We start from the raw sequence: 22,561 nt of genomic DNA on the forward strand, positions 1-22,561 counted from the left end.
GAATCATGCAAGAAACAGGCCTTGCAAATTCACACTTGAGGCAGAAAGTAGTATTGTGTGTGCCTTTTGCCACAAGAAAACAAGAGCAATCCTGGAGTAGGCACACATTTGGGGAAGAGGAAGTGGCTTTGAAGACGGCGAAGATTCAACTCTTTACATTGTGAGCTAAACCCAGATTGTGGTCCTGTATTTTTAAACAGGGTATTACCAGATGAAATCAAATTAGTATTAGAATGTTTCAGATGCAACCTGCAGTTTAGTCCTGGTATATAGATGCATAACAACTGCATTGGCATTTAGCAAAATCAGTAATGCAGTAATGTCATTCTGTTAGCAGAGGTAGCCCAAGATATTTAGTTGCCTAAGCTATAGGAACACAAGATGGCTGTATAATAAACAAAATTATTGACAGCTGATTTCCCTTGAATGGTATCTTAGAAGCCTAATGCACCTGAAGCAAATGATCTCGTCTTGCTCAGAAGTGCTTGCTCCAAAATGTGGGAAACACTTTCATTGGGGCAAAGTCTGCAGTTAATACTGCTTTGTTATGCCCCAATAAATTTGAATATTAGGAATGTGCTATGGTCAGAACTGATATCATGATATCTATCACCACAGAGAAGCAAAAAAAAAAAGTCCTCACATAATCTAATTATGAGCCACCATGTTTGGAGGGTCTAAAAAATCAATGAGCAAGTCATACATTTGCAATCACTGTTACAGAAAATGTATATATCTAAATACAAGCAGTTCCTGAATTACAAATATCAGACTTACAAATGACTTACAGTTAAGAACAGGTGTGAGAATAAGTATCCTTGCCCTTTCTGGCTGATCCAACAGGCCAGGGGGGACTGTTTTTGTACATAATTCAAAGTCCTAGTTATGACCTTTAAAGCCCTAGATGGTTCAGGTCCAGGAATGCATCCCCTTGTACGAACCTGTCCGGGTCCTGTGATCTTCAGGAGGCCTTTCTCTCAGTCCCACTTCCATCTCAAGCTCCTTTGATGGGAACGAGAGAGTAGGCCTTCATTCTCGGTGGCTGCCCCTCGTACTCTGGAACTCCCTTCTTCCCAGAAAAGCCAGAATGGTCCCCTCCCTGTTGTCCTTCCGGCAGCAGGCTAAAACCTTTTTGTTCAGACAGGTGTTTAAAGATGAAGGTTTTTAAGAGCAAACCAGGGGGTGCTACGATTTTTAGCTTTGAATATATTTTAATGGATTTAAACTGTGAATTTTAATACTGTTTGATTCTGTTTTAATGTTTGCATATTTTAAATTATGTGGTCATATTTTTAATTGTAAGCCGCTTTGAGTCTCCTTCTGGAGAGATAAAGCAGGGTATAATTAACCTAAACAACAACAACAACTAGTGAGAAAAAAATCTACCACAGGAAGGGAAATTAACTCTTGGAAGAGTTATTTTGGGGAAAACGTGTCTCCACTGAAGTTTTATCACCAGTCTTTGCTTCTACAACATGACAATTTTTTTCAAACTCCAATTATCACAGAGATAGAAAGTGAGGTCAAATCTTATGTAATTGCATACAAATTCAACTTAAGAACAATCCTACAGAACCTATCATGTTCATAACCTGGGGACTGTGTGTAATAACATTTCATTATTTTAAAAACATTTTTAATTGCAAAAGTAAAGGAAAAGTGTGCAACATACAACTAATGAGATATTCCATTCTGTTCTGTTGTCATCTACAAAAGTTCATGTTCAATTAAGTTATTAAAAATCACCAAAAATCCATAAGTAAGTTTACTATTTTGTGTTGGGCCACATACATAGTTGAAATCGACCGCGAACTTTGGGAAGTCTGCTCCAGTGAGGGGAGACAATATGATCCCAACAAGGAGGGATCGCTACTTTGGAGAGCCGGGGAAGCCCAATCTATAGCTGTATATTTACCTGAGACAAAATGAAAGACTCGGCCAAAGTTGAAGAAAATGCCACCGAGGTGATCTTTATTAGCGATTCAGCTGAAGCGGATGCGATGCCGCAATAATTCGTCAGGCAAAGCATGCCATTACAGAAGTACAAGCCATTTTTATAACAAAATCAAGGTGAAGTCTCTTCAAATTTCCCGCCCTCTTCCCCCCGCCCAAGTCATCACCGATTGGCTGGCGTGCCTCAGCTGGGGAGGGGCTTGGCTGCCCACCCCGTGTTGGAGCCAATCACAGGCTCCCTTCGCTTCCGCAACTGATGAATCAGGAGAGAGGGAGGTGGGACAAGGAGAAATAATGTCTTGATTAATGAATCATATGTGATTTGCATGCCTATCGACTCCCCGAGGCTGAATAAGCCTTCTAGGGGAGTCTAGTCCTATTGTTTATGAATGAGACATTGATAGGGTTATGTCCGGTCTTCCTGTTCCCAACAGATTATGATTTCCCAAAAGGGTGAAGCTGGGGTGAACGTTCAATATGGAAAGTCAGGCAATTGCTACGGGGGGCAGAACCTTCCGACAGTCCCGCTGAGCCCCAATGTTAAGTGGTTAAGGTTTTCCATATGGAGATTTCTCTTGATGGGCCAGCTCCGAGGTCAAGAAAATCTCCTACTTTTCTTGTTCCATGCAAATGTGTTTATGATAAAATCTTTATGGGTGGCTAATCGCTCCCTTCAGTGACAGGGTGCTCCCTTATGGGGCTGGAGGGAAGTTCAGGGTAAGGTCAAACACATGTAGGGAAAATCCAGAAATATAGGAATTACCAGGAAACCATATCCAAACCATCTCATCTATAACAATTAATAAAAGTGATAAACATTTATACAATTTTGAACCCATAGTTCATAATTCATACAGGAAGGTCTCATTGAATAATCTGAAGAAAATTGGAACCAAAAAGTTACTGGAAGGAGGTTTTGGAGGCTTCACAAACAGCGAACGAACAGCCAGCCGCGAGAAAGAGAAACTGTAAAGTGCGGACCTATTTGACAATCAGCTGATTTGCCTTAAGAAACCTTATCAATTTGGAAACGGATGGTCTCCTTTTGAAGGAGAAGCGGTTTAGTTAGGGATATGAAAAGGGGCAATGTTTGGGGTTGAAATGAAGAAGATATGACTGGCGATAGGGGCTGGGGGTAGCTCGTAGCTCCGCAGTTCATTCGGGGAGGGAGAAGTGAGGGAAATCCAGGCTCCCTTCGATATGAAACACGCATAAAGGGAAATAGGTGAGTTAGGAATCTTCCAGGGAATCCATATCCAAGTCATGTTCAATTAAACAATTAATAAGGAATAGGGTCCAATATTTCACAGGTACATAACTAATATAAGGGGGGAAGAATTCATAGAATAATAGGAGAAATTGAAGTATAAAAATCATTTGTGGAAAGTCCAGATCTTCAGCAGGGGGCTTAATAGTCTTTATAGAGCTTGGAAATGAAGTTAAGAATGGATCCAAAGGCAAAGTCCTGCAGCGTGGGGGTCAGAGCTGGTCCTTAGTCCTTGGAGAACTAAAACTCCCTTACAGGGTCGCAACCCAACCACCGGGTCACCCTTGGGAGGCTTCGGGGAACCACTGCTGAGATCCGCAGCAGCGATCCCCAGGAAACAAGTGGTGTGGACGAGGAGAGCGACGGCAGCGAGTTTCAATAATCAGCTGTTTGTCCCTTTAAAAAAATATTTTCTCAAATCAAGGTTATTCCCTGAGCGTAAGAGCCCTTGGTGCAGAAAGTAAGATAGCAGATAGTGTTAGAACTAAGTCAGAAAAAATATGACACTAAAATGAGGCTGATCCGCCAACTTGTGGATACGGGGATTCATGGGGTTATTTTATCCGCGGTTGGGAGAAACGGGAATTTAACCTCCCTGAAACGCATGGAAGGCATCCCAGATGGAATGGAAGTCCCGCAGCTCGAAAAGGCTTTTTTCTTAATGTTAGTGCAGTTTCAGGCAGGAAAGAGACACAAAGTATCTGCAGAGAGAGATAGAAGTTACAATTTGGTTAGTCTTTATTTGGGGAGGGTTAGGGAAAAGACCAGAGAAAGAGGCGTTAATGGTGAGTTGCTGCTGCTGGGACACTTTCCCATTTTGCTTTATCCAATGTTGGTCTTATGGACCTGTGGAACTCCCTGCTGTAGGTCAGATCAATTTGAAGGCAGGGGTCTGCTGAGTTCTCGATGACATAATCTTCCCGGGCTGCATTGGCCCACAGGTCACAGGTTAGACATGCCAGCTCTATAACATGAATGAAATTCAATAGCCCCGTTTCAGTCATATTCTTGCCAATTACACCAAGGCAAAAATTCGTTTTTGAAGCTGAATCAAATACTTCTACTCTTCTCCCTGTTGTCGACCGCGCTTTAGGGGATCGGGCCCTTAAGGAGAGTCCCGATCCGGTCCTGAGAGAACGGACCTTGGCGGAGCCAATAGGAAAATATGAGCCGCAATACAACCTGAAGCCGAAATGAAGAAGGTCCGCCAAAGTTGAAGGAAAATCCGCCAAGGAGTCTTTATTGAGCGATTCAGCTGAAAAGGACTCTAGTAGTGATCATTCAGTCTACTAGGGTACCATATAACCAAAATAAAGCCATATTTATACAATGTTTCAGTCTGACAGCCCCTTGAATTTCCCGCCCCGCTCCCCCGCCCATCTGATCGCGGATAGGCTAGAGGGTTGAACGAGGCGGGCTTTCGTTTCCCGCCTTGCTCTGCTGGCCCAATAGGGAGCTGCTTCTTGTCCCCACTCGAGCCAATCAGGGAGGAGAAGGCGGGAGTTATTGAAACAATGAAGTGACTGAGCAGGAAAGATCGGATTAATTCCTGCCCGGCCGATTTCTAAAGGGATTAATGACAGCAATCAAGGGTTCCTGTCACGTATACAGATTTCAGATATGTCTTGGGGTGTCAGGGGTGGAAGTAGGGATGGGTGGTGATGGGCTCAGCAGGGCGCCTTCCTGAGGTGTCCTGGATTTCCTTTTGGAGGAAATATGACAATGTTTGCCTTGAGGGCGAATCACCTTTAGGTCAAATACTCCGAATTCGGCGACTCAAGCCCTATATTGTCCATGCAATCTGAATTTGATTGGGTTAGGCGGCAGCGGATTAACCTTTTGTTTTTGGGAAGGTAAGCCTGGGTCATAGAAAATGGGGCAGGTTCTGGGGTTCAAGTTAAGTTTGAAATATTCCCTATTTGATTTCATGACTTGGCAATTATATGAAATAAAATGAAAAATAAAATAAAGTTGGAATATAAACCCAGCTGGGAAAAATACATATTTTCCGGGGATCCCAAAGAGTACAAATACATATAGGCAGATAGATGGATTTCAAGGAAATAAGGGAGAATCCATAGAGGTGGGTTACATTGCATAAAGGGGAATCATGAATGATATAAACAATTGAAAACATTTGATAAGAACGAAGTTCACAACATCTGGGGAACCCAATATGGAAATTCATAGAAGTGGAGTTCTAGCAGCATGATCTCACAATTCATGAAGTTAGCCCAACGATTAGAAATTCATACAACAGTGAGTCATGAGGGTGTCCAGGTACATAGAATATGAAAATTCACGGATACATGAGGAAAAGAGTTCATCTGTGGTGGAAGGAATTCATAGAGATGGCATGGGAAGAGGCACATGTGGGTTGCAGTCTTTGGAAGTATAAGATTTCATAAGTTCAGGGATAGGTCTGGGGAAGAGTGTTCTTCTCCTTCATAAAATTATGAAGGTATGAATGGAACGTGGAGGGCGCCCGTCCAGGCACCCTCCTGGCAGCTGTAGAGAGGGTGAAGGTCCTTGGAGAACTATGTCTCCCCAACGGGAGAGCGATCCCCCCATCCCCAGTTCACAGAAAGGGTCGCGGGGAGAGGAAAGTCCGGGATAAGGCTGGAAGAGAGCAGTCTGGCTTGAAAGGAGCAGTCGGTTCTGTTTGACAGTCAGCTGATGAGGTGCCGAGAACTGGACCGATTTTGGTTCCGCTGGTGGCCCTTGAGTCAGGAGCCTTAGAAAGGGTTAGGACTAAAAGAAGAGTGTGCTAGGGGTAATTTTGATAAAGATATGAGCCAATTTGTATCGTCCGCCGTATTAATCTATGGCGGAGAAGCCTCAGCCAGAGTTAAAGGGACGGACGGGTTAGAGAGAGAGAGAGAGAGAGAGATTGCGTGCAAAAGAAGGAGTCAGGGAAAGACACAAAATAACCAGGTAGAGAGTGTTACTGTTAAAAATGAAGGCTACTTTTATTGGGGGATTTGTTACATAGTTCAGGGAAGGGGAAAGTGAAGAAAAAAAATATCTTTTAATAATAGTCTGCTGCGGTCCCGCTCCGTTCCTTTTGGTGATGGATCTGCGGAACTCTCCGCTGTGGGTTCAAATCAATTTGAAAGCCGGGGTCACGGTCATCATCCCTTAGGTGCCAATATGTCGATGGAAATATCTTGTAATAGAGGTCAAAGGAGTTATAAAGTTGCAATCAATAAGGTGCCTTTATTATAGAAGAAAGAACACATTGGAACTCCCAAGTAAACATGGCTAGGATTAAAGTGGAAGACTATTTAAAAACTGGTAAGCATGTCAACAATGCCTGGCAACTCTTACTCATCACATTTAGTCATGAGTAACTATATTCCTTTCCATTAAGATTTACCAGTCATGGAAACACAAAGGGTTTCATTTCCTTAAACATCAGGAAGAACTTTCAGATAGTCACTGCTGCTCTACAACATATTCCACTGTTGAGCAGGACTATGATGCTGCCTTGGAACGTGCTGGAGTCCCCCTCTCTGGCAGTTTTTAAGCAGAGGCTGGCTGGCTATCTGCTGGGGATGCTTTGATTCTGTGTTCCTGCATGGCAGAAGGTGGTTGGGCTGAATGACTCTTGGGTCTTTCAAATCTCTGGTTTTTAACCTGGGTCCCATGGGTGGGCTGAACCTAGGTACAAGATACAAAGCATTTATCTCCCTGCTGACTATTTCCTGTTACTTCTAATATTTTTTCCTATTATCTTTAAGTGAAATTTTACCTTTTGGTTTTATTTTTGTTGCTGTTGCAGCCTAGTCTTTGTGGAGAAAATCAATTGTGTGCATGTAAATATATATTTATGTGTATTTCGGAAGAGGAGCCTCTAGCATTCATCAGATTTTCAAAAAGACCTGTTACCCAAATAGTTATGTTACCGAAACCAGTTAGCCGCTGGTGCACACTGCTATTTTGAAGTCAGGATCAAGGAACATAGCAGATGAAAGCAGCAGAAGCAGAGGTTTATTCAACTGGCTAGATGGATGTCAGAGCAGTGTAACCACCCAAAAAAAACTGACGTAACTCATGAAGAGAAGTACAACACATTTTATACAGATTGACAGCAATTCTAACCTCCCACTCCCTCCCCTGGTTGGTTAGAAGCTGTGTCTCCTAGGATCTGCCTTCTTATTGGCCGTGGCTCTCTCTTGATGTTACAGACAGAGGAGGAGAGGAAACAGCTGAGATTGGTGGGTTTCAAAATTAAAAGTCCATTGCTGTGCCTGCCTCTGAGGAGCGCAGGTTCCATTGTCCAGGCTAGAAATAATGGGTCCTTGGAACTAATGAACTTTGGAAGCTTGGGATAATCCGTTCACAAAGAGTGAGGCTCGGAAAACCGGAAAGTCAATCAAGTGGGTAAACAAAGTCCTTCCAGAATCCTGGAGGTTGCTGCCAATCACCTCCCAGCAGGGAACCTCCTCACCCTTTGAAAGAATCTATGAAGTTTTCCAAAGCAGCCACGTAGTCCAAAGTCACATAAGCACCACATAATATAAGTTATGATATTTTAATAATCTTGGGTTCAGTGGATCTTGTGGTTGTGAGCTGTACTGCAGGGGCTCAGTTTCAGAAACATAATGGTTATATATTGGAACTGGCAGTTCAGCTGTATGATGTTCCACAGCAGCAAAGAAGTTAAAAGGAAAAGAGAAAGATATAGTCTCAGCAGACCCAGTGGAGAGAAAGAGCAGGTTTTTATTGTTAATTAAATAAATGTATGATTATATATCTTTATCTCTATAAATTAGTGTTTCTTGGGGTGACAGGTTTAAGGGAAAAAAATTATTTTATTTTATTTTAGTTATCTTGAGGCTGAGAAGGTGAGGCTTGGGAGATGATGGAAAGGTCAATCCTGAGGTGTTGGAATCACAGCCTTGTCTTAGATCCAGTGGCTTCCTCCGAATCACAAAAGGAGAGTTGATCAGATTAGGGATTCCTGTGAAAGGTGTTGATGTGCTTTCCCACCATCTGGGGGAAGAATGTTGACATCTGGGGTAGATTTAATGTTTAGTATTTAATATTTCCAGTTAATATGGGTTAGAACGGGGGCTTTGCTTTGAGGAGACCTGGCTTCTTTCCAGGAACAGAGGGACAGGACCCAGTAACACAGAAACAACTATATTTACTCGAATGTAATAGTTACTTTTTTGGGCTAAATGATCTTCCCAAAATTAGGGTGTGCATTAGATTCACATAATATGGTAATCTTAGTACTAAGCCTAAGCAAAAGGGGAAGCACTTCAGGAGCACCTGGAGCTTCTATTTGATGGACTTCACCTCTAATTTAATTGCCATGACTCAATGCTATGCAAAGCTGGGATTTGTACTTTATTGAGGCATCAGCATTTTTTGGCAGCCTCCATGACCACATAGCATTGAGCCAGGGCAGTTAAAGTGGATTAATTCTACAGTATAGAAGCATCCCAAGGTTTTCCTTTCACTGAAAGCGCTGATGTTCTAACACTTTTGTTTTTAAAGAAGGAATTATACACATGCAGCCACTGTAATGCACATATTTTTGGCCAAATTACAAAGTGCACTTTTTGCCACATGCATTACATTCACTAGTAAATATTATTTTTGATTTCAGAGTTTTGAAAATTGAGGTGTGCATTAGATTAGATGATGCATTAGACTCGAGTCAATATGGGTATATGAATATAGAAATGAAGTTTTAATTGTGTTGCGCCTGGTCCGGGGCAATATTATAAAATACAAAGGGGAGTGGTGGTCATTTTTTATAACGAAAGATGAGGAAGAAATAACCAATAAGTATGGCCTACTGCCTGCCACAATACTAAACAGCCCCATGTATCATCTCTCTTCACAAGGGTGTCCCTTTGTTTTAAGAACCCTTTTATACCTGGACAAATGCTGAGAAAGAGGACATTCTTGGGTACCTTGGGAATATTTCTGGCACGCTTTTACAAAGATGTCTGCTACAGACCGCTACTTCCAAGAATTCAACGGAATGCCGATACGGCAGAAGAGCTACCAACTAACCAGCTCCCCCCAGCAAAGCTGTTGGATTTAGTGCCCAAAAATCGGCCCAGTACAGAGAGACTCTTTGGTGAATTATACACAGACGAGGAAGGGGACTTGCTGGAATCATTCCAACGCCTTCCATAAACAAGCCAGAGAGAAATATTAGAGAGATTGAGAGTGCTGCAGGAAGAGCTCCATGGCAGGATGACAAAGGAGGAGAAAACTCAATTGGGGGCAGGGCACTGTATTGGGGAACTAGTGGCGAGGGACACACCTAGCAACATTTCACAAACTGATGTTGCCCAGACGTTGGTTCCTCTTGGTCCTAGAACAGAATCGCAATCTCCATCATCCTTACACAGAAAAAAGCATACGACAGGGAGACAAAGGGCAGATAAAAATGAAGGCCATGCTCCCTTGGAGGCATGACAATTAATTCCCAGACACAACATCTCCGTACTAACATGGAATGTAGCAGGTTGGCATGCCTCTATCAAAGATCCCGATTTCACAGACTTCCTCGCCCAATATCATATTCTATTAATTCAGGAGACATGGACTACGGAAGAACTGATATTAAGCGGCTTTCATTCTTACACATTGAGGGCCAAGACGAGGGCAAAGCACGGGAGAGCCAAAGGCGGAATAGGGATTCTAGTGTCCACCTCATTAAGGGTTAGTACCAGGCCTCTACCTACATCCAAAGGTGGTGCAATGGCAGTGCTGCTCCAACTTCAACATTGCACATTAATGGTAATTAATGTATATATACCCCCATTGAGGGGGAAAATACAGACAAGAGCCCGATGGAAGGAATTGGAAAAGTATGTTGCTGAACTCATTCTCCAAAATCCAACTGCCTCGGTAGTTCTGGGGGGAGATTTCAACGCAAGGATGGGCCCCGATGACATCTCTCTTCACAGACGATACAAGACTCTCCCTCCCGAGCCTGTAGATGATCTACACCTCTTGACACGACAATCTAAGGATCAAAAATCAAACCTTGCAGGACTATGCCTGGCTCAAACAACTACCAGGTTAAACCTCCACATATTAAATGGTGCCTTAGAAGGAGACCACCCAGCCGAATTCACCTATGTCTCTGGAAATAAAATGAGTGCCATTGATTATATTGGCATATCGAGGGATCTAATACCACATGCCAAGCATCTGGAAGTCTTGCCATAATTTGATAGTGATCACTTCCCTATTCTCCTCAAATTAGCCACTCCTTTTCAAGAAACAGTGGACTGCCATCATTCCACTATACAACCATCAGGAAAAGCCAACTGCCGAGTCAAATGGACGCCAGAGTTGAACCAAAGAATTACCGAACTGTTGGCGACAGAACAGCTACAGAATCTAAGGGCTGGTGTGACATATGCTACATCCCCCAGTGCTCTTTTGGAGATCTTTAACTCAATAACTCAAAAGCTCCAGAATGAAATAAGAAGCTTCAACACAGTGTCACATAGGCAACATCATCATTACTCCAAACCCTGGTTTGATAAGGAATGCATAAATGCAAAAAAATCACTTACTTCCATCTACCAGGCTTTCCAGTCTAATAATTCAGCAATAGTGGCACAAGAGCTTCTCCATCAGAAGAGACGCTATAAGCACCTGCTGCCCCCCCAAAAAAAGGGAACACTCAAAAAACAACTGGGCACGACTCATACAAGCTGTTCAAACTAAAGACTCAGCCACTTTTTGGCATATCATATCATGTACAGCTAACTATGTTAGCCCTCCGATAGAAAGCCATATCCCCTCAGGGTCCTGGGAAGCATATTTTCAGGACATATATAAAGACCATATTGGTGGGAATGCTCGCTCCACTCTAAACTTGGAAAATCTCCCCACATGGCCTGCAGTTACTCCGACAGAGACCAGGAGACTTGTCAATCAATTATAGCAAGGGAAGGCCCCAGGAGAAGATCTCATTCCCTCAGAAGCTATCAAGAACAATCTAGACTTCTGGGCCCCCACATTAGCATCACTTTTCACCTGCATTGACAAATACGGCCAAATTCCCAATGACTGGGGGAGGGCAATCATCGTCCCCATATACAAAAAAAAGGGGAAAAGAGATGATCCAGCAAACTACATACCTATCAGCCTCCTTAACATTATCAGTAAAATTTATGCTAGACACCTAAAAGGGAAACTGCAAGATTGGATGGAGCAAGAAGGCATTTTAGCCGATGAACAGGCTGGATTTAGGGAAGGGCGGTCCACAGTGGACCACTGCCTAGTGCTCCAGCATTGGATAGAAAAATATACTACCAATAGCTCTGCATCCCTGTATGTGGCTTTTATAGATTTCAAGGCTGCCTTTGATTCTATTTCTAGGGCCAAATTATGGGGAAAATTAGAAAGCACCTCAATTGACAGACGGCTTCTCCATCTTATTCGCCAGCTCCATGAAGGGACCTCACTCAAAATAAGATGTAACCCTCAAGGCCACCTCACTAATGCAGTCAGAACAGAGAAAGGGGTTAAACAAGGCTGCATATTAGCCCCATTATTATTTAACCTCTACATCAATTCTATGGTCGACCAACTGCATAACATGGACTTTCACCCTCCAAAACTCGCAGGGAGACATATTTCCACCCTACTGTATGCAGACGATGCAGCACTGATTTCAAGAACTCCAATAGGCCTCAAAAGAGCTTTGAAAGCATTAGCACAATATTGTAGGGATGAACAGTTACAACTCAACTATCAGAAAACAAAAATCGTGGTGTTTGCTAAAAGACCTAAGCTCCACCACTGGACTATAGATGGAAACAAAATTGAGCAGGTCCCTTGTTTCAAATATTTGGGAGTAGTCCTCCACTCTTCTGGCAGCAGAAAAGCACATGAGGCTATGTGGCAGAGAATGCACAAAGGAGTTCGTCTGCCATACTAAAATATCTGAGGTCAAAAGGGGGGCACTTTATACCAGCGGCACTCAAACTTTTTGAAGCCAAGTCAATGGCCCAACTCCTTTATGGGGCCCAAATAGGACCATTTTCTGACTTTGCCCCACTGGAGACTGTCCAGTCCAAATTCTTAAGATCCGCCCTACAGGTGCCAAGGTGTGTCTCCAACGCCATCCTTCATCTGGAGACTGGCTTCCTGAGAGTTGAAGCCAGGGTGTGGATGGTAATATTGAATTACTGGCTCAGACTATCCCTCTCGCCCCTGGGCCTTGCACCACTCTCTATGAAGGACAACTTTCAATCTAATTGGCAAAAGGAGATACTACACAAACTTCCATCTCTAGGTCTATCCCCACAAATACTAACAGCATGGGATATGACCAGGCCAAAGCCCAGATCAAACAACGCATAACAGACATTGAACGCCAAATAGATCAGTCTAATGCCCCATCCTTTATCACCAGTGGAGACAGTAGGGGCTCTACCTCCCCTATGGAATATTTCACTATGTTAGAGGTAGCCAACCATCGAAGAGCCTTCACCTTAGCTCGATGCCATGTGCTTCCATCTGCAGTACTGGAAGGTCTTTACCAGAAGACCCCATACTCTGAGAGGCTATGTCCCTGTGACTCAGGTCACATAGAAACAACAGAACATGTGCTTCTGCAGTGCCTGTTTTATAGAGACATTCATTTGCGTCTCATTACGCCATGGACAACTAAATACCCAGGACGCTCTGGACAATTTTATGTAACCTTACTGCTCTCAGATACCATCTCAGCTGTGACATACAACGTTGCCAAGTTCTGCACGGCTGCAATTAAAATTCGGCAGAAGATGATTGAGAGCCAAAAGACTTAAGCATCTCCTACAGAGTATAGATGGGGAATCAGAAATAGACTGATAATTATAGTTCTAGACTGTTATTTACAGTTATAGTTACTTCCCCCCTCCCCCCGGTGTCATCCCCACTCCCTCCCTTGAGACTGCCCCAGAGGATCCTATGGGATTAGTTGAGCTTCAATAGTTACTTGTATGTGGTCTTTAGCCTAGATTTTAGATTGGTAAATAATTCAATTTTATAATGGTTTTTAAAAAAAAAAATTATTATAATTTTATTATTATTAATGAAGTCTAACACGGATGTACAGAACTGGGTACCCCTGTTACGAGCTGGTCATTGACCGTAATAAAAGTTTACTACTACTACTACTCTTAAACTTATTCTACACTGCCATATAATCCAGATTATCAAATCAGGTAATCTACTGACAGTGTAGAGGGGCCTAGATGTCACAACTCACCCACTTCTTCAGCAGGTAAAAATTGTCAATATGGACATTTTACCCAATATGCAATTATGAATTTAAAAACTCTTTTTAATCCTTGGACAGTGAGAAATGTGTAGAGTATTCAGGGGTGCCACACTTCATGGGAATTGTCTTGTGTGCACTGCATGAAGGGAAATATCACATGTAGTAGAAAATGGGTGATAATGGTAATTTCTTTCCCTTTGAAGCTTCCGCCACCCTGTCCATTTAAGAATCTTCTCAGGAGTGGAGCCTCAGGCAAGGCACTTCTGCTTCTTGGAGGATTCAGCCTTTTTTGGTGACTGGAAGGTGAAGAGAGAGGAGGGCCTGGAAGTCTACAAAATAGCACATTCAGTCGGAGCTCTATTCAAGTCCAGTCGGAGTTAAATATTGAGACCATCACACAAGAAAGAGACAATAGAACAAATAAAGATTAAAGAGCCTCAATTCGGCCAGAATTGTGTCTATCTTACAAAGACTGTACCATTCCTCATAAAGACTTTGTAGTGAGACTCGGGAGGAGAAAAGGTCTAAAATTCTTGTCAGTTAATAAATTCTTGTTTGAATTAACTATATAGTCTCCCGTCTGTTCCCTGTGCAGCCAGTTCACCTTCCAAGTATTTTAAGATAGTGTGGGGGAAGAACAGAATAGCTTTCATGTATTACAGATTTTTCACTTCTTATTAATGCTAGGCTGCATTTCTGCCTGTCCAGTTCATGTTCTTTGTTTTACAACTATTACAATTATCAGTGTATTTTTGTTGTTTTGAACTGCGAAAATTTTAAGCCAATTTCAGGGGAGGGGAAACTATAGGCAAAATAAAATAATTTGTAAAAAGTGTATAATTTTTAGATGTTGAGAATTGTGTAAATCCAGAAAATTTAAATACACATTAATAAAACCAGAATAATCAATTTGTGGCCTTTTTTCTTTCCTTCCTTTAAATTCCAATCAGCCTAACTATTGTAGCCAGAGATAAGAGAAGGTGAGAGGGACTGTTCAACCATATCTAGAGAGACGCAAGTTGCCGACACTTGTACTATTAACTGAAAGTGCTGTAAGTGTGCAAAAGGTGGGGACAGAAAATTCACATGGCTCAGCTGTAAGTCTCTCTTTGCAAGATCAGAGCTTAGGAATAATAGGTTGTTGTAATTACCTTTTTGGCTAACAAGCTATAACAATGTTGCACTTCCAAAGTAATACAATCAGTAGGAAATTGGTGCAGTTCATGGCTTTTGTAGTTATTTCATTAATCCAAAGTGTTTTTTAAAACAAGTAACAAAAAGCTATTGAAAAGTAACAAGCAACATACATAATTGGAATAAATACATGGATTACTTTTTCCAAACTGAAAGTGAGCCAGTGCGAACTACAGTAGAGTCTCACTTATCCAACATAAACGGGCCGGCAGAACATTGGATAAGCAAAAATGTTGGATAATAAGGAGGGATTAAGGAAAAGCCTATTAAAGATCAAATTATGTTATGATTTTACAAATTAAGCACCAAAACATCATGCTTTACAACAAATGGATAGAAAAAGCAGTTCAGTACACGATAACGTTATGTAATAATTACTGTATTTATGAATTTAGCACCAAAATTTTGCAATTTATTGAAAAATTTACTACAAAAACATTGACCACTAAAAGACAAACTGCGCTGGATAATACAGAACCTTGGATAAGCGGAGCTTGGATAAGCAAGACTCTACTGTACCATTCTGGAGACCAGGGTCTGAATCCCCACTTGGCCAAGGAAACTCACTGGGTGACTTTGGGCAAGTCACATTCTCTCAGTCTCAGAACAAGGCAAGGGTAAACCCTTTGTGAACAAATAATACCAAGAAACCCCCACCGTGACCAAGGTCATCCAGTGAGCTTCCATATCCAAGTAGGGATTTGAACCCTGCTTTCCAGATATGTAGTACAACCAATACTTTCAGTACAACTATACCAGGGAGGGGCCTTTAAAATTCTCAGCCAGAAAGGTCCTGGGTCTCACTAAACTACAAAACCCAAAATTCTGCAGGAGGATTTAAAATGGGATGCACACTCTGTTTCTACTCTTTACAGTGTAGTATAGCAAGAGAAGTAAAACTGGCCTTAATTATTAAGACTGGGAGCAGTCTGTCTGGGAAAAGTACTTAAACCCTCTGTATTTATCTCCCCTCAACCATGAAGTAGACACCAAATATTTATGAGAATCAGACCTGTTTAATGATGCGATCATGATTCCACCCCATGCTGATAATCAGGCAAGGCAAAAGAAAGCAAAATAGCAACATGAAACATTTTGCATGTAACAGGACATCTACCCATGTTTGTTGCATTTCTAAATGATGTTTCATAAACATTATAAGAGCAAAGATAAATGTTTAATGCTATTGTACTTAGTATTTTTCAGTCAGATCATAAAGCAGAAGTTTTTACCCTATACTGTATTTAGCATGCAGAAATGCATACATGTAGGATAAGTGAGCAGGCGAGCTTATCTAAAGAGTGTAGAGTCCAAAACTTATTATAGTGTCATCTACTACAGAAAACTGTGATTTTGCACTTTATGTCTAATATTTTTCTTAATGCAAACTTGTACTTCATTCAAGCTTTTGTACAATATTGGTCTGTTGTTCTTCATAGCCACTGCCTTGTTCATCAGCTTTCATCTGGGAAGTCTGTATTTTAATTGCATTGTTGTACTGGGGAATTTTCCAACATTTAAATGGTACATCATTTCACCTTAGACACATTTATGTATTTCTAATTACAAAGCAAGCTATCCTGTCTAGGGTTCATGTGCTAACTTGTCAGAGCCTGTACGGGTGCAGAAATGAAAGATTTAGTTGAAAGAACAACCATTTAAAATTGCTGAAGGAGGGAGCATAAGAAATGTTTAAAGTTTCATAGTGGGATACTGAAGCAATAAAAAAGGCAAAGGTAACCGGAGTGCTGGCTTTGATACACCTCTAAAATTAAGCATTTTTAGAGGTGGGATATCTTAAACATTATGATCTAAACATGCAGCAGAATCAGATGTTAGAGTAAGGGGTAAATATACAAAGGCATCAATTAAGCATCTTCTGAAAATATGTTCACATGGCAGACATTTGTCTTAATGTAGGGCAAGGTGGTATAAAGGTAGCAGTATATTTCCTCCTCTTGCATTACCAAAGCAGTAACATCTTTATTCAGTTTCTGTGTCTATGTACCTGAGAAATTTGCAGGCCTTATTTATGAACAGACATATTTAGTTTTGTATTGCTGGTCAGGAATTTGCATATGTTTGAGTAATAGTCTATTTAACATTCTTGTTCTTGGGTTGGGAGTGGGGGTAGACCTGAATTTAAGTGGAATTTGATTTCAGGGAAATAAACATGCAGTAAATTTTGATCCATGTCAAAAGTAACAACTCTAGTTTGTTTCAAGAAGCCACATTGCCATGTAAGAATTACCATATGTGACATGGATGTGCAACCTTCAGAAGGTGAGGAAACATTGACAGCCTAAGCCCAGCCCTCCCACCTCCAAGATACAACAGAGGGCAAAGCCACATTTTCCACTCAAAGAAGAAAAGCACAGCTTATAACAAGACATGTGTTCCACATACACTTTACTTTAGGGATAGGAAACCGCTAGGATTTAGGGACTTTATTTGCCTTTTTAAGGTTGTGGAGGTACTCTGGATTCCCCCCCCCCCCTTTATTCACTTGCCCTGCCCCTCTCCTCTAGGATCTTTGAGAGCTGTGCCTTGACCTTCATGTTTTATGGTGGGTGTAAAAATTCCTCCCACTTCTCATCTCTAAAATGCATGATGATGAAATGCACCATATCCCATCAGGATGTATTACACTTAGGAAAGGGAATTTGGAAAAGAAAAGCATTTTAGTTAAAAAGTATGGATGCTGAAGGCCCTAGGGGGATGCAAAAAATACACTGCATGTTGCCTGCAAGCCATACTTTCCCCTTCCTTGGTGTAATGTAATTTTTTTCCTTTCCTGTACCATGTCACCAAATTTGGTTGATAGCAGGAGCCTCAGGGGCCACAAATACAGGTTGAAGTTATGCAACTCATAGACTATATGTTATTCAACCTTATAACACCAGTCCACAACATTACACTAAAATAATGTATCTGTATTTATTTTGTAAACTAGAATGTACAAATATTTTTGTATTCTGCAAATATACTGGAGTGAATGACATTTTAGAAGTTAAAATTCTTATCTGAACAAGCATTTAGAATTGTTATGTCTTTTCCCAGTACCAGAATGGTAAACAATTGGCAGAATACACAAAAGAGAGAAGCTAAGATACGCAATTCCAAATCTTAAAGAGAGAACTAAGACTAAACCAATAGTTTTGTATAAACTCTTTCTTGTGAGAGAGACAGCTGAGGGAACTACCATCAACCAGACCACTACATTTGGGAAGAACATTTTCCCACAGTTATAATGGAATTTGTAGGAACTGAGAGGAATATTAATAAAGCACATTCCCTGCATTGCTGCACATGCTCCTATGGTCACAAAGGGAGTACTTTAACAAGGGGGAGAGGGCAGCTCTGTGGGCAGCATGGTCTGCACCATTGCAGCAACTACCATTAACCTGAATCAAAACTAAAATAGTCTTTAAACCATTACAGTGTGCACCGTGTTGAAAATGATGTTGATAAGCCACTGCTACTCTGGTGTAACAGCCTTCCAATCCTATACGTGTTCAGCCCAGAGAGGAGGGCTGTGATTCAGAAAAGAAACACAAGAACAGCAGCCATGGAAACCCTGTCAATGCCCACCAATCAGAAGCAGATACAGTGAGGACACCCACATACCACCCCTCCATGAAGGGAGTCAATTAACCTGCCAACCTGCCAAACCTGCCTCTCTGCATCACTCCACTATATAAAGTCTCCAGGCAAAGATTTGGATCTCCTTTTGTCATAGACTTACCATCACAATACATCCATGGAAGAAAGCAGAGGCACCATGATGTAGTGTTTCCAGGGCCCCTTTGGCAGACATCCTGCGGGAGTATGCAAAGTCCTGCTTGGGATAAGGACTGAAGTCCATTTCAGGTGGCTGGGGGAAACCCTTTGGTTTATCAGGAAAAGGAAGACAGACAAAAGCCAAATAGCAAGCAACACTCTTTGGTGACTCATTAGGATAAAGGACACGCGGGGTTTCCCCTAAATGCCAGCTTGTTTTTGCAGTTATTCCTGACAAAATAAAAGACTGCATTTACAGGCATAGAACTGAGTTGTTCTTTGCTGCCCAGGCAGTTATTACACTGAGATTTACTCCAGAGCACAGGTGTCAAACTCATTTTCACTGAGCGCCATGTCAGCCTAATGATTGCCTTCAAAGGGCTTGTTGTAATTGTAAGACTGTAAACATTAACTGTGTTACCCTGGCATTGAAAGCCTTGTGGGCCACATAAAATGATATGGTGGGTCAGATTTGGCCCACAGGTCTTGTATTTGACACATGTGCCTAGGATTAAGCTCTGTGTGTGTATGTATGTGTATGTGTGTGTGTGTGTCAGGAACAACTTGAGAAACTTGAGAAGTGACTTGTGTTTTATATGATTGGTAAGAAACTGTCCAAAGTGGGTAAACATGTCCACTTTCACTTTGGTCTTACCTGCTCTCTCCTTAGTCTCTTCCATACCTTTTATCCCACTTATGGTTAGACCCATCACAAGTTGGAATTCTGCCCAAAGTCTCCCATTTCTCAAAAAGGTATCCCAAGGACCAAATTAAGATTTTTGTAAGCACTCTTCTATTTGACCTCAACCAGTCATACTACCATGAGACACAGATACACATCATTCCAAAAACTGTCTATGGATCTTCAGTAGGCTCCTGCATTAATGCAGGAACCTACTGGGGAGGAGCAGCCAGCCTGGAGCATCCTGCTGTTGATGCTTCCATAGGTTTTTCTGATGGAAATCACGGAGCTGCCATTCAGAAAGTCAGAAAATTGGTCCTTCTTGCTCTGCATTTTCTATATTGACATGCAGTGGCTTAGCAATGTCAGATGGCTATCTTTTTGAGCCTTATTTGGAGATGTCAAGGATTAAACCACTGTAGACAATGTGCATGGCATACAATTGAGTTTTGGTTCTTGCCCTAAGGCAGCTTAAGAGATAATGCAGCCTTTCAAATGTTGAACTGCAATTCCCATCATGCCTTACTATTGGTCAGTTGCTTTATACTATTTGAAACATGAGTCCAGCAACATTTGCAGATTGTTTTCCAGTTATTCAATGAGTTATAACCTTTTCCATAATTGAGGTGGAAAGAAGTGTGGTGAAAGGTCTTATACTCATGAATCAGTACTTTGTGCAGCTAGCAAGGGGAAACATAATAAGCAGCCACTCTAACATATGCTCCCTATACTAGGTATGGGAACAACACGGTCCTCCCAATGTTATGGATTTGTAATGCCTAACAGTCCTGATGATTTTAGGTGTTAGTCAGGAATGCTGAGATTTGCAGTCCAACATTATCCCAAGGGTCACAATTTGTCCATTCCTGCCCTAGCGTAGTAGATGACTTGGTACTTGGCCTGCTTTGATAATACACCCAGGAGATTAATGAAGCACAATGTGATCCAAGTAAATCTCTTGCTCCACTAAAATCTAGGATGGAACTGAAAATCTAAAATACTCCAAAGTTGCCCACATGGGTGGCTGAGATACTGACACTTTTGGTTTCTGATTGTTCAGTATACACAAACTTTATTTTATGACCAAAATGATTAAAAGCGTTGTTTATGAATTATCTTCAAGATATAAGTATAAGATATATATGAAACATGAGTGACTTTTGTGTCCCATCTCCAAAATATCTAATCTCAATATACAGGTATTCCAAAACCTGGAAAAATTCAAAATGCTTCTGGTCACAAGCATTTGAATAAGGGATAATAAACCTGTATTTTTCTTTGGGAAAGGCCAAATAGTTTTCTATTGGTTTTGCATTCATGTGGATGTTGTGTATAGGTAAAGGTTTCCCCTGACGTTAAGTCCAGTCGTGTCCGACTCTGGGGGTTGGTGCTCATCTCCATTTCTAAACCGAAGAGCCGGCGTTGTCCGTAGACACCTCCAAGGTCATGTGGCCGGCATGACTGCATGGAACGCTGTTACCTTCCCGCTGAAGCGGTACCTATTGATCTACTCACATTTGCATGTTTTCGAACTGCTAGGTTGGAAGAAGCTGGAGCTAACAGCGGGCACTCACCCCGCTCCCCGGGTTTGAACCTGGGACCTTTCGGTCTGCAAGTTCAGCAGCTCAGCGCTTTAACACACTGAGCCACCGGAGGCTGTTGCGTATAGACTGAAGTATACAGGAGAAATTCCCAAAGGCTTAGACATATGCTTTATCCCATGTATGTCATCTCAGAGGAAGACTTTTTTTTTATTGCAATTACTTTGACTTAAACATGAAATTTTTCAGAGTGTCCAGTCATCATTTTCTTTCATTTACAACCCTCCAGTTTTCCTCACCAACACTTCTTTGCTTTTTTATTTCCACCCAGATGCACATTGATGCACACATATGCAGACACACATTGTGAAAGAGGGGAAGATAAAGTAGCTGAGTAATGCCTTTTGACCTCATAGTGGTAGGAGCTTTCTGGAAGCCCCATCCAGAACAAACAGAGCATGCACAGAGTGGCCCTTGAAACACTGCAAGGGACATGCAAACACACCACAATTTGTTAAAGAGGGAAAGATAAAGCAGATGAGCATTGCCTTTTGACCTGGTAGCTGTAGCTTTCTGGAAGCCAGAACAAATAATGACTCCTGAAACACTCCAAAAGACAAGGTTTCGGGATCCCTTGGCAATGCTGTGAATCCAGGGCAGATTATATTCCTATCCCACATTCGCAAACATTTCACTAGTGCAAACTGGAATATATGGGCTTAGGCAACATCAGAGTGTGGACTAGATGGCAAAATTTATTAATGAAGGAAAAGCAGAGACGCTAGGAGAAGCAGTAGCAACTTTTTCTTCCCAATCTTATTGGAAAAGGCAAGGTTCCTCTTCTCTGGGTGGATTTAATTGTGCAGAAATTACTTTTGGACTATTTTTGAACTCACTTTCCAGCAACTGAATTTAGCTATATAATTAATGTGGTTTGACATTGCTTTAATGTGGTTTTATTGCTTTTTCTGAATTTTGGGTTGTAATATATGTTATTATTTATTGTATTGTTAAATTGTGTTATGATGTGTTGTTTTATAGTTTGTGATATTGTATGGTTCTGGGCATGGCCCCATGTAAGCCGCCCCGAGTCCCCGTTGGGGAGATGGTGGCGGGGTATAAATAAAGTTTATTATTATTATTATTATTATTATTTAACTGCCATGGCTCAAGGCTATGGAATTGCGGGAGTTGTAGTTTGGTGAGGCAGAGAAGTCTAAACATATTGCAGAACTACCACTCCAGGGATTCCATATTCTTGAGCCATGGCTATTAAAGTGGCATTAAACTGCATCAATTCTACAATGTAGATGCATGGTTTTACATTTTAAAAGCAGAATAGTAACTTGTGCTGATGAGGAAAAATAATTTTTTCATAATTCCAGTTTCATACGCTAAAGACTTTTACAAATTTAATAATAGGCTAGCAATGGGATACAAATACATATAATAATAATAACAATAACAACAACAACATTTTTCTGCAAAAAAATAAAATAAATGTAAACGATATATAAACACAGGTGGCCAGATCCAAATGGAAATAATAATAGGATCTCAACGTGCCTGGAAGGGAAGGGAATGCAACGCGCTCACTAAAAATACCTTCTCTATAACAGGCAACGTCCCTGTAAAGATCTCAGATGGCAGAGCTTACTGCAGGTCACGTGACTTCTATTCCTCAGGAAAGTCCTGTTCTCGATGGTCAACAAACATCTACTCTTACAGCCGCTGGAACAGAGCCTGGAGCTCTCACAGAGCGGAGGGAAGGGCGGAAGTAAGCCGTCACTCCATAGGTGATGTCAGCCTACCAGAGCTCATATTTGCGCGTCGCAGGAGAATATAGCCAATCCAAACAAAGCTTATTGAACTGTGCCCGAAGTCACACT

The 22,561-nt window shown here is 41.5% G+C and overlaps 1 long non-coding RNA gene across 2 annotated transcripts; it reads right to left on the bottom strand.

The window, feature by feature from the left end:
* Positions 1-1,944: 1,944 nt before the first annotated feature.
* On the bottom strand, positions 1,945-22,511 carry LOC107982416 (uncharacterized). Of its 2 annotated transcripts, XR_001729947.2 has the most exons (3): positions 22,278-22,511; positions 18,415-18,555; positions 6,165-6,386 (listed from the first exon to the last, which is right to left on the bottom strand). It is a non-coding gene; the product is annotated as an uncharacterized LOC107982416 (long non-coding RNA). The 2 variants fall into 2 exon arrangements; XR_010003875.1 differs by lacking the exons at positions 6,165-6,386; positions 18,415-18,555 and adding an exon at positions 1,945-3,921.
* Positions 22,512-22,561: the final 50 nt, after the last annotated feature.

The sequence above is a fragment of the Anolis carolinensis genome, chromosome 2 (genome assembly GCF_035594765.1).
Source record: "Anolis carolinensis isolate JA03-04 chromosome 2, rAnoCar3.1.pri, whole genome shotgun sequence".
NCBI classification, from domain to species: domain Eukaryota; kingdom Metazoa; phylum Chordata; class Lepidosauria; order Squamata; family Dactyloidae; genus Anolis; species Anolis carolinensis.